The sequence below is a fragment of the Anarrhichthys ocellatus genome, unplaced genomic scaffold (assembly GCF_004355925.1).
Source record: "Anarrhichthys ocellatus isolate YVR2014 unplaced genomic scaffold, GSC_Weel_1.0 scaffold25, whole genome shotgun sequence".
NCBI lineage: Eukaryota > Metazoa > Chordata > Actinopteri > Perciformes > Anarhichadidae > Anarrhichthys > Anarrhichthys ocellatus.
Window position 1 is genome coordinate 4,984,433 of NW_022280055.1, and position 12,639 is coordinate 4,997,071.

Consider the following 12,639-nt stretch of genomic DNA (forward strand, 5'->3'; position numbering starts at 1 on the left):
TTTAGTGATGTCATCAGATCTCAGCAATTAACTTGCACAAAATGTTATTATTACAGTTAGGAGTGATTACCAAAGAGATTGAACACCCAAGTTGTGATATACCAGAAATGTCCTTTAATGGATTGGAGATTGGCCATGGTGTCCTTTCTTTCCTGTCCTCTACATATTTAAGTAATCATCCCATTTAGCAATTTATTTAAAAATACAGGTGTGTTCACATCGTCCATGACATATTTCTTCATTTCTTTCTTTCTTGTCCCCTCATTATTTTAAGTGTCCATTGTGTCTGTAAGACATATTGCCAGCAAACGAGGTGTAAATAACTTCATAGGGAAGCAAATAGTGAAGATCTTCTTGTGCAAAAATGAATAGTCAAGAGATTGCAACAACTCCCGACAATAACAGCTAAGGCCGGGCAGATGAACGAGCGGACGTGGCAGAATAAGAGGCACACAATGGAACCTCTTCACGCTACAATGAGATAAGAGCACGCACTTAGGGATGATGTGATAGCAGGCGATTAATTTTCCGGGAGTTGATGAATGGGTGCTGTTCCACATGTCAGAGGCAGGTACTCAGCCACAACCAGCTGCTCTCTCTCTCTGCCCTCCGTCCATGGTGAAGTCCTACACATGTCCCACTCCCCCCACCCCCACCCCCGTGAGTCGCTGCTCAATCTGTTCCAATGTAAAGCTAGCCATCGACACGCAGCCAACACAAGTTCAATGACTCCGTCGACACACACGCCTGCCTCGGCCGCTGTATGGAGCGCCAAAGTCATCTGCTCTAACCCCTGAGTAGACAGCGTCATTTTTCTATACATCACCAACGCAGAAGCCTCGATCAGGATCACTGATCCATCGGGATCTGGCCTCAAAGTATAAGGAAGTGGTAACATTTCACTTTACCCGAATTCAGACTTTGAAACAGCTTCTAACACTTAAAATGTGAGTAGTGCTGCTTACTGAGGCAATTGGGAAAACTCATCAATCATGTGACGCAGTTGAGTTGGACTGTCTTGCAGACTAAAAAACAATGACACTAACATGCATGCTGCAGAGGTGAGGTGAGACTCAGACTCGAGAGGTGTGAAAATGAGCAAATTAAAGGGCCAGTGTGTAGCATTTCGGGGATCTATTAGCAGGTGTGGGATAATATAATATTCCAAACTATATTTTCATTGGTAAGTTCAGAAAATGACATCACTTTACTGTAATGCAGTCTCTAAAACCAAGAAAAGACAAAACTTTAAATTCAAATCACGATATCCGAAATCTGATCCCCTATCACGATATCGATATAATATCGATATATTGCAGAGCCCTACCTGACTTTAGTTCTCCGAAACCTTGTTACCGTGAAGAAGCCGAAGTTCTGTTTCGCCAAAAAAAAAAAAACAGTGAGTTATGTTCAGGAAAAAAACCTCATGGTTGGGCGTAAAATAAATAAGTAAACTAAGTAAAAGGTAAACAATGTAACAAGAGCACAGAAAACACATCGCAAACATCACAAACGCCCCGACGTCACTTGCTCTGAGTGTACCATATTCCCCTGTATGCGTTGCACATTGCAGTCAGCATGGACCACATGACGTAAAAAATGACAAAACGCAAGAACGGAGTTGTTATTGCACGCTTATGCTTGTCGTGTCATTCATACGCCCTTTGGTGAGAATGGGCTGATATTTCATAGTGTCTAGTGTGTAGTGCACCCTTGACATATTTCTCAGCAAAAAGCAGTGTGAAAGTAGCTGAAAGTGAAATCCTCTACACGCAAAGGCTTTTGCCCCGCAATACGGTTTAGCCTGTATGTGTTCATTTTACTACTGATCATGAAGTAGTACCGCAACTCTACATTCCTCGAGCGTGCTTTTTCACAGTATCTCAGGGATCTCCGTCCGTCTCCACAGGCTCCAACACAGTTTACTAGCGTGGCTCAGCAGTGCCTCTGGTCCTCGCCCGCCTCTTTTGGTGAACTTTTCTCACCTCTAAAGCTCTCAGAACTTGTAAAAAAGAAAAAAAGAGCATAAAAACAGCCCCAGCCCAGACTTCACCTGTCAGGGCAACAGCTCAGAGTGAGTCACAGCCCTCCACTGACTCAAGGTTATTTGAGGGAAGAGCTTACGTCAACTAAACCGACTGCTGCTGTTTGGCCTCAAGAGTTTGTAGTTTCTTAAAGAGACATACATCGTGAGTGTTCCACTCCTTTTGCTTGTGATCTAGGAACTGACATTCATGCTGGCTAATGTAAACATGGCCGACCAGATATCATTTGATGGTACATGCAACGAGCTGACTTATTCTGAACTTTTTCACATCCTGTGCGACCGCCGTAAACCGTGTTTCTAAAAGTTGCTCGAGCTCGTCACAACAACTCTTCACGCCGAGCAGCCGGGGGCGGAGGGGGCGGAGTGGTGGTGGGAGGGAGGGAGGTGCTAGGCTGTAGAGGAGACTCGTAAACAGCTCACAAAGCACCGGGGTTGCCGCAGGACATGCATCCCCTCCCATTCTTCCACACAAACACACACACACACACCTAAACTGGAAGTGGAGGCGGTGGGGGCATTTGGACTCTACTTCACTTCCCCATTCCCACAGATATAGAGAACGCAGGGCCACACACATTCATGCACCCATGTGAAATGCCCATACGGAGTTAGGGGGGGGATTACTCAGTATAAGCAAACAGGTCTGTTCAGGGTTAAAGAGGCCCTGTCAGACCTGTTTGTGCTGTTTATTTTCAAAACAATTACAGCAAAAGTCTCATATCTTATTCAGTGAAGTATTTGTCTTAATGAGTCCTAAAATGTGGATAATACTATAGATGGTGTTTACTGATTCGGTGCAATATTTCCTTCCCATGTATTACTTCTGCTATTTATTTCCATTATTTTGACTTCCTGATTTATTCTCAGTCTTTGTGATATGTATGCATCATCGCAGCTTGGATGCACAACAGTGAACTGCCTTTTCAGGCCAGGATCCGAGCGATGTCCTAGCCAGTCGAAAACCAAAAGTTAGTCTGATGAATACGCTTTCTATCTGCCTCGTATCACACATTTGCAGAAACGCACAATGCCAAGTGGGTAACGTTAGAAATCTAAACTACTTGGTTATTGTTAGAAATAAGATCATGGTTTGTGTTAAAATAATAAAAGTAACAATGAAACCTAACATTGTAACCTAAAGACCTAACGTATCATTGTAACGCAGCAACATAACACATCAACGTAACGTAACAATTTAACACACCAACATAACGTATCAACGTAACGTAGCAACATAATGCATCAACGTAACGTAACAATGTAACATAGCAATGTAACGCATCAACGTAACGCATCAACGTAGCGTATCAACGTAGCGTATCAATGTAGCGTATCACGTAGCGTATCAACGTAGCGTATCAACGTAGCGTATCAATGTAGCGTATCAAGCTAGCGTATCAACATAGGGTATCAACGTAAGGTATCAACGTAGCGTATCAATGTAGCGTATCAACGTAGCGTATCAATGTAGCGTATCAACGTAGTGTATCAACGTAGCATATCAACGTAGCGTATCAATGTAGCGTATCACGTAGCGTATCAACGTAGCGTATCACGTAGCGTATCAACGTAGCGTATCAATGTAGCGTATCAACAACGTAATGTAGCAACGTAACGTAGTATTGGACTTTCTCCCTTGACGTTACGTAACAAGTGTAACAATGCAACGTAACAACCATAACAACATAACTACAGAAAATAAATAACTGCCCATAGTGGACTTTCTTATACAATGTTACATAGCAATCGCAACAACATTATATAACAAGCGTAACAACGTAACGAGCGTGACTAAATACCAACCGACCTTAGCCGACCTTCTTGCTTAACACTACGTAACAAGTGTATGGTCAATGTGGTTTCACAAGGGACACGAACAGCGGTCTCCTGGGTGAAAGCATGCAGTTAACACACGAGTCATCATTCTGTTTTGATGAAAAACTAATGGCATTTGGGCCGGGTGTTCTTCACCACTGTTTTGGAAGAAGGGGCTGATAAATTTTAGAGAAACTTCAAACAAACTTTGAAGTGTTAAATTTAAGAAAGTAATTTGGTGTGGGGTTTTGTTACCTTGTAGGGCAATCATTTAAAAATAAATGGGAATTAGTTTGGTGGTACTGTTCAGTAATTTGCAAAAAACCTTGCTGTCTTAAAAACAAACATGAAAAAGAACCATGATAAGATCATCCAAAAATATTTCTTTGCAAATCTGCAATAAGAACAGTTAGGTTAAAAAAGGTAACACTGAAATGCATTTTTTCCCCTTTTCTCTCCTTAAACGACCTCTATGCCCAATGGGCTCTGGCTGGTGACACTTTCATAAAAGCACGACTTGTCGTGAGTCAATAAACACATCTATATTTCATGCATTGAACTTTCAAATGTTCATATTAATAATTCACAAAGTAAACCACGTGTACAGCGATTTCTTGGAACAGCCCCAGTAATGGGATCACCTACTTTTAGAAATGCATCTCGGGGCAACTCGAGCTCCTTGTAATCTGATTACATCGTTTTATGAATGCGGTACGGGCGTCTTGCGTAAGCCCTCCGTCTCTCACCCCTGTGCGCGCACACACACACACACACACACACACACCCACACCCACACACACACACACACACAAAGTCTGAAACTTTTTTTCAGCCCGTGCCTCTGAGTCACAATATGAAGGAGGAAGCCAGTAATGAGTCAGAAAATGTTCCGCAAGTCTAATAGCAGATCTCAGTGCTGAGTGAATGACCCCCAGGGACCGTTTGTCTCTTGACACAATAAATAAGTCCATTGATGAGACTGAACTTGCTGCCTGCTGCCTCCAATAATAATAAAAAATGATTGTGGATAAACACTGATCTCGCAGTAGAAAACGGAGGTTCCCCGAGATGAACTTGCTCCCCTGCCTGTGTGACCGCCTCGGATTCGTTCCTGCGAAACCACTTTCAATACCAAGCACACATGCATCGTGCACCGCAACGCACCACCGTCCTCCGCTGAGGAATCAGGAAAAAAGAAACATATCTACTGCCCCTCTCTGCAGCCGCTCTTTGAAATTCTACTCCGCATCCACAAATTAATTGGCTTTGCAGATGAAAGAGAACTCGCATTGTTAAGAAGTGCTAAGTGCTGAATCGAGAGGCTTAGTGGAGCAGCGTCACATCAAAGCTCGGCCAATTACGTCGGGCATCCCCCGATCCATTGAGCGGAGCGATGCTCGCCGTGAGAGGGGGAAGGGGGGGGGGCGGACTGGAGGATCCACTCCACCTCCCGCGTGAGGAAGCTCATTGTTAAGCACCAACAAGAAGCTATTCTTTGGCTCCACGCATCGAGGTTTATTTCTGCCTCCGGATCAGCTCCATCTCTGAGAAACCAATTGCCAGACAGAACGTTGATAACGTTTTAAAAAAAACGATATAAGTGCATCTACGGCAACCATGGGCACCGTAGATTTACTAACGGTTTTTAGAATTGGTCAAGTATTGAGGGTGAACGCTGCAGACGGCAGCCCGCTGAACGGGCTAAAACTTAATCGCTCGGGGAAACACCTTCCTTTTTTTTCACTGACAACTGTCTGACAAAATGATGGAAAGGACCCTACAGAAAAATAAAACCGTTTTTTTTTTTTTTTACCTTTTGCTTGATCACGTTTGTTTTTGTGTCATGTGACTTCCAACCGGAAGACAACGGTGGGAACTATGAGGGTCGGAGAGAGGAGGGCCGACGTCAGAGTTTGTCGTGCCGGAGTGCGGAAAGCGTAGCTTGGTGTTATCTAAAAGATTTTCAATGTCGTGACTGACACTGGGTTAGTCACATAACAAACAGAGGAGAAAGGTAAAGAAAAAGGTTTTATTTCTCCGTCGGGTTACTTCCGTGATGTTATCAGACACTTCTGAGGAGCCTGTCAGCGGCAAAAACACAACCACTGTTAGCGGACATACATTGACGGTGAGGAGTTGCTCGATGTGATCGCACTACACCCAGCACTGGATGCAAACCAAATTTGTGTGCTGGAGAATGTGAACGGAATTCCTTTGGGATGCTGGGCCGAACTGGGGACTCCAAATAAATCACATAATAACAATTAGGGATTTCGATCTCACAATTAACAAAGCAATATTGCGGTTGCGAGTGCTCGCTCTGGGGCATCAAATCAAGCGCTCTCCATACACCGGTGCACAGAGGCGTTCGTTTGGAGCATGCTGAGACTTCCTCTCTGTTTCTCAGCCATAGTTGTGGCTGCAGGCAAGAGCATTTTTACTACACAGGTGATTAATATACTAGCAAAAACTGGTTTTTATTTGGTTACATCTTGACAAGTCCAATTCGCTTCAAGCGGAGGCTGATTTTAATGCGGATTATTTGGTTGAAAGATTTATACATCCACAGAAATTGTTATTTCAATTCGTAAAGTTCAATCTCAAAGTTCAGTCTTGACCTTGGAAGCAGTTTGACAAAGTTAACGTTTGTTTGACTTAGAATAAAATGATTTGCTTCCAAAGATGGAATCATTTTTATAAAACTCATGATGCTTGAAAAGAAAGTAATTCCCGTGCTTATGATTTCACCCATAAACCTGAATCCCCAATTTAAAGTGACAGGTATTGTGTTTCCTGTCAAAATACCGGGCCAACTAGCAGGTGATGAATTACCACATCATGGCCGTCCACATAAACAAAGAGCGTCAGATGACAGGACTCAGGAGAATGTCCCCGAGCTGAATATATTGCGGAAAATGTGCACATCAGCAGAAAACTAAAGTTATTACAGAGACAAGAAGAGGCTTCATCAGCAGATCAGCAAATTAAGTGCTTTTGTACTTAAAAGAAGACATTCTAACTTCATACCAAATGCATGGCATGAATTCTGTTTTGTGTCCATACACATACTTTCTAAACCCTATGACATTGTGATAAGGAGTAGATATTGGACAGATTTGTCAACTCAGTTTCAATCTTCAGTGTGACATTGCCTCCACTCTAACCAATTTCCACTTGGGTTTGGGGGGAGGGCAGCGGCAATCGACACTGAGGCATAGCCACCGGTAGCCATCGCCAAAACGTCAAGGCAATCCATCAAAACAAAAAATGTAAACCTTGTGGTGGCTCTAGGCATATTGGAATACACATTGTGTGCTTATCCATGATTTAGATGTTGAGATATTTCACAAAATAAAAAAATTTACCAGCTGATGAGCAACAAAGTTGTAAGGATTCATCCTCTGGGGGCCACGAATATCTGAACCAAATTTCATGGCGGTCCAGCAGGTATCTGTCAGTTGAAATGAAACAGTTTCAACCTCATTGTGGTGCCTTATAGAAAAGCCAGATGATCACCAAAGTCAGTAGGATTCATCCACTGGGGACCATGAATGTCTCAAACTCTCCTCGGTACCCATCTGGTATTTTTCAAGATCAAAGTGAGCAAACGGAGAACTTCACTGACCGGCCCACTGCTTTGGCCCACTGCCAAGGGCTGAGAAGTATAAATCCATTTAGGGGAAAAATCTATTTTTGAAGACGATTTGTGGTATCCAGGGAACGAAATCTGCATCGTTAGCGAATTCGACGACTCCAAGGGGGTCAATGTGTAACAAGTTAGTTATGGATTAAAAAAAGAACAGACTACTCCCATTATTTCTAGTTAATTAGTTGATTCGCTAGGTAGATATGCAAACGTATCACTTTTGTCTTTAATCAAATTGTGCATGTCTCATTTTGTAACCAAACTCTTGCACACTCTGCTGCTGTAAAATCATCGTGCATCAGTGAAAGCCTAACCTTCCTCGAGGAAGACCACTCAATCACCCACATGAACCGTCTCGACCGAACCTCAGTGATTTATTTCACGATCCAATCAAAAAGCGTTTGGTGGGAGAGGGGATGGAGTGGAGTCGGGAGCGGGGGGAGTGAATCCAATGTCGCAAACCACTAAGATGCCGTCGTATTTTACCGACGATCGATTGGTGCTGGCCAGCAGGTAGTGTGTGTGTGTGTGTCTCCCCCCGTGTGATGAGGTTGCTGTGTATGGGAGGCCCAACAATGCACAGAGGCGGAGAGGCCGAAGGGACCCATCAATGAGTTCCTTTCTCCTCGGGGAGCCACTGTTTACTCAGCAGAGGGCGAGACGGAGAGCGGCACAATGGTGTTGCCAGACCTCTGCGCCTAATATTGATGTCATACTACTCATCTCCACATTATCCCCGCTATTGATTAGTCTGATCTCAGCCCTGAGAACCGGGCGAGCAACAACAAACAGAGCTATTATTTTCTTCTTCTCTCTTCTCATCCCACTGACTCCCACACACTTCGAGAGAAACTGAGCCAATGTTTATTTAATTTTTTCCCAGCATCCTCTCTTGAATCCCCCCTGCACCCGTCTCCGTTCATGGTTTATCGATCAGAGCCGGGGCGATGCGGCTGCGATTCTCAAGTCCCGTAGTGTACAATCACACAAAATGAGATGCAGCCTTTTTTCTTTTTTCCCATCCCTCACGGCTAAATTGGTTTTTGCAGCAAAACGATCATTAAGAAGACGCGCTTTGGTGCTCGTGAAGCAGCTGCTTTTCGCTCCGCGCCGCGATTCATTTGCTGACAGTGGTGTGGACTGATCAAAAAACATATAAATATGTTACTATATGATGATGAGTTGTTGTGCAGAAACACTTTGAAGATGCTGTCTCACCAATGCTCGACAAACTGCTCACAGAGAAACCCTCGGCTGCCAGGAGCTTTACACTAAGTGGAAAAAGTGAATCACCCACTGCAATGCTTCAACCCCCCCCCCAAATAAAAAAAATCTGTGGAAATGTTGGCCGGGCCCAATACCCCTCATTGTTTCCATACAGGAAAATGTACAGCGGTTTAACATTCATAAAATCTGACTGTATCACATCCCTGACTGCAGGATATCTGCCTCCACTGAGGAAGTGGGCAGAACCACTTTGATGAGTAAACGGTATGGCATTTGGTAAAAGCTATTTTTTATACATTGCAAGAGTTCAGCAACATGCTCGACACTGCAAAAAAAATGACAACTTTGCAAATCAGATTTAGACTTCTAACTAATTCTTGTTTTCTTGTGTTTTGTACAACTTGAGTCTTTCTATCATTTTTGGGATCTGCGTGACAGCGTTACAATCAAGTCTGATGGGGGCAAGAATCACAAGAGGTCAGATGAACAGACAGCTTGTAAACAAGCCAACGGCTGATCCAGGTTATTTAAACCATGCTGCCTTGCTCCCAGCTGTTGGTGGGTAGAACGGAATTGTAGAAGGTATAGCCAAAACTACAAAAAATAAGACCTTACTTGTAATAAATCTGATTGTTATCATCATCAAAAGAAGTGGAAAAAGTGTTCATGGAAAGTTAAAAAAAAGCAAATCAATTAAGAGTGACTGAAATGATTAGCACGCTGCAACCAACAAATGACATTCCCATAGCCTACAACTGAAAACACATCCAACTTACTGAGCTTATATGCAGGACTGTTTTATGGCGGTAAACGATTTAAAATAAAATATATGTCAGGCAATTAGTGTATCAAACTAGTTAATGACAACTCGACAACTTAATTGTTCCTCAATTGAGTGTCCAGGAAATGTACAATATCATACATCTATATATGATATCTATATCTATATATATATAGAATCTGTGCATATATATTTCTGTATATACATATATTTTTCTATAGATATATACACATTTATTTATATATATATATATATATATACACTTATACAGTACATCTATATGTATGTATGTAGCTAGTTATATATATATATATATTTATAAATTACAAAAATTCAAAATATATCGAATTGATTCTACTGCAATAACTTTTCTATTTACTTTATTAAAAGCAAATGATTGCTTGCACATTGAGTAACTTATAATCACATTATAATCCATTGTAAAACAGATGATAATGTATTTCAACTAGAATCAAAATACACCATGATCCTTGCAATAAAAACTTACCAGTAATAATGAAGTTTTGTGATACTTGACGGTATAAGTTATTATAAAATGCATTATAATGTGTTATAAATCTTGTTTTAAAGCCTTATGGATATTTATGAATGCCTATCACTAGAATTATACAGTGCTATGATCGGATAATAACACATTATACGTATGTTTATAATGCTTTACAGACATGGGCGTCAAGGAAAGTTTTTCTTTTGGCTTGTTTAAATAAAATGTGATTTTTGGACTTAATAGCCCAAGTGGCTTTATAACGGAGTCAGTTTTTTTAGCAGTGTGAGAGGAAGCTCTACACTGTGTGGTGCTGATGATGACATCACTGAGCTGCACACCTTCCCCTGTGTGACACGGGAACACTGTGCCCCCAGCTCTCCTCTGCCCCTGTGCTCTGCTGGCCCTCTGCCTGGACTCTGTCACTCATTCGTGGTTGCCTCTCGGCCCCCTTCGCCTCTGACACCACGGCGCTGCCCGCCGGGGTACCCGGGATCGCCGGCCGACTCCGGCTCGGCCTATCTATCTAGGGTTTCACGCGAAGCGAGGTGTAACGGGAGGATAACTTGCCCGGGTCACAGTATCTTGCCTAAAAATACAACCCCTCGTGTGTCCACCTGCATACGTGCGCCAGAGGGAAGCCTACAGAGGGCCGGTGGCGCTTCACAACCACTTTATTGATGATGCAAAAAAAACACCAAATCAGAGCCATCGCCGAGCAGCTTGGAAACTACAAGTGTGCCAGTGTGGCTGTCAAGTTGTTGACAGCTCACTTGGAGAATTCTCTCTTTCAGATCAGGCCTCAACGCGAGAAATGTGAGGATGTTTCAGTGTAAAACGGCAGAATGAGATCGTTAAATATACAGCTGGTTAATTATTCACAGCCCTGAGGGTCTGCAGTCTAGCGGCGTGGCTGCCTGCGTAAGGACCTGTCTTTGCTGACTGTATCTCTCAAGACTTTTTGTTATTCTGGGCACAGAGTCAACGGCAAGAGCGTCATCAGATTTATTTTTTCTTCTGGTTTCTAGGAAGGGAGGGGAGGAAAGGGGTCACAGAGCAGTTAAACCGACAAAACCTGGCTAATAACGCGGCTATAGGTGAAGCGTGAGTGGTGGTGGTGGGGGGGGGGCTGCTGCTGGAAACACATGCCAAACAGGAACTTGTGTGTTTAACGTCTCTCCTCTGCAACAAGCTTCCTGCAGGGGAGAGGCAACCTGCCTCGGCCCCGGCAAACTGCTGCCTCATACTTCACCACAGTCAGCGTGTGACCTACTTTGCTGCTGTGGGATGTGGAGAGTCAAAACAGAAAAGAAAAGAAGAAAGAAAAAAGAAGGCGCACCCTCTCACTGGTTGATTTGGAAGAGGAGGCTTTGTGGAATGTCTTTGGGGGGGGGGGTCTGTCTCCTGCTCCTCACCCAAGGGCCAAAACAACACAGAGCAAGCTCAAATGTCATTCGAGGGAAGCACGGTCTTAAGCAGCCACAAGAAGAAGCGTCATATGGAAAAGAACAGGGCAGGCCGCCACGAACGGATAGACGGGAGAGGAGGGCGCACCTGCACAAACAGAACCTGCACGACAATACGGCTCACACTGTTTGACTGACAGGTCTCTCTCTGTAAAACCGCAGCAACAAAACCAAAACCATACACAGACACACTGAGTATTTGTCTCACTGGAGGTGCGGACAAATCCTGCGGCATATTCAAGAACAAAGCACACTAATGTGAGAGGGATATTCAGCTTCTCGTAAACACCAATGGCTCGACAAGAACACGATAAATTCAAAATGTAATTAGTGCTGAGTTCAGTTGACTCGTTTAAGTCATTAATCAAAAAAAAACTACCAAACAATTGGTTGTGAGGGTTTTCTGAATAAAACCATAGTTTTCATGCTGGAAACCTAACACCTCATAAGTGGATAGAATAGCAATCAAAAAATGGCTACATTATCTACAACATTATGAAAAACCTCACCAAAGCCTGTCAGACCAAATCAAATCATATTCATATTCAATCTACAGGTCAATACTCTGCATTACACCTCTACCAAGGCTGCACGATCCGATAAATGTGTTTCAATAAAGTTACTGTGAGGGTCTGATTCCTCTAATGCCAGGGGCCAGAGCTCCACCTCGCTGCTCCGGCCCCGGGAGCCAACGTCACGCTGCTGGACATTACCGCTTTTGTCCACAGGGACCGCCAGAATCAACACAGACACAAGAAGTCCCTCGTAGTAGCTTTAATACAAATAAAATGTTTCTGGATCAGGAATAAAATGACACATTATGATGATGTCATACATGTGACGGATATGTCTAAGAAAGTGGCTAATACAATATAAGTAATTTGGTAAAATGTGCAAAATTTTTTATAAAAATATTTTTTGAAATCCATTGAAAAACTGATATATTTTCAGATATCCTGCTAACAGACAAAGACACTCAGCACATGCAAGCGTTCACTAACGTGTCAGCCGGTGACACGGATCTGTCCGGCAGACAGATGGAGGTGATAAAGCGAGCAGGAACGGCACCCTGCTGAACACATCCACGCTGGCTGCGACGTGAGAGCAGAAGGTTCCTGACTGTCTTCTGACTGTTTATTGAATATCCACGGT

General features: G+C 43.2%; 1 protein-coding gene across 3 annotated transcripts in view; it reads right to left on the reverse strand.

Annotated features, from left to right (window-relative positions):
* Positions 1-12,639, reverse strand: part of bach2b (BACH transcriptional regulator 2b) — a 93,518-nt gene that overhangs the window by 49,495 nt on the left and 31,384 nt on the right. Inside the window, exon 1 of one of the 3 annotated variants that reach the window (XM_031861733.1) lies at positions 1,328-5,481. The exons of the other annotated variants lie outside the window; for them this stretch is intronic. The gene's annotated coding sequence lies outside the window, so the exon portion shown is untranslated. Of the gene's footprint in view, positions 1-1,327; positions 5,482-12,639 lie in introns of those variants that run through there. 3 annotated transcript variants of the gene reach the window in all.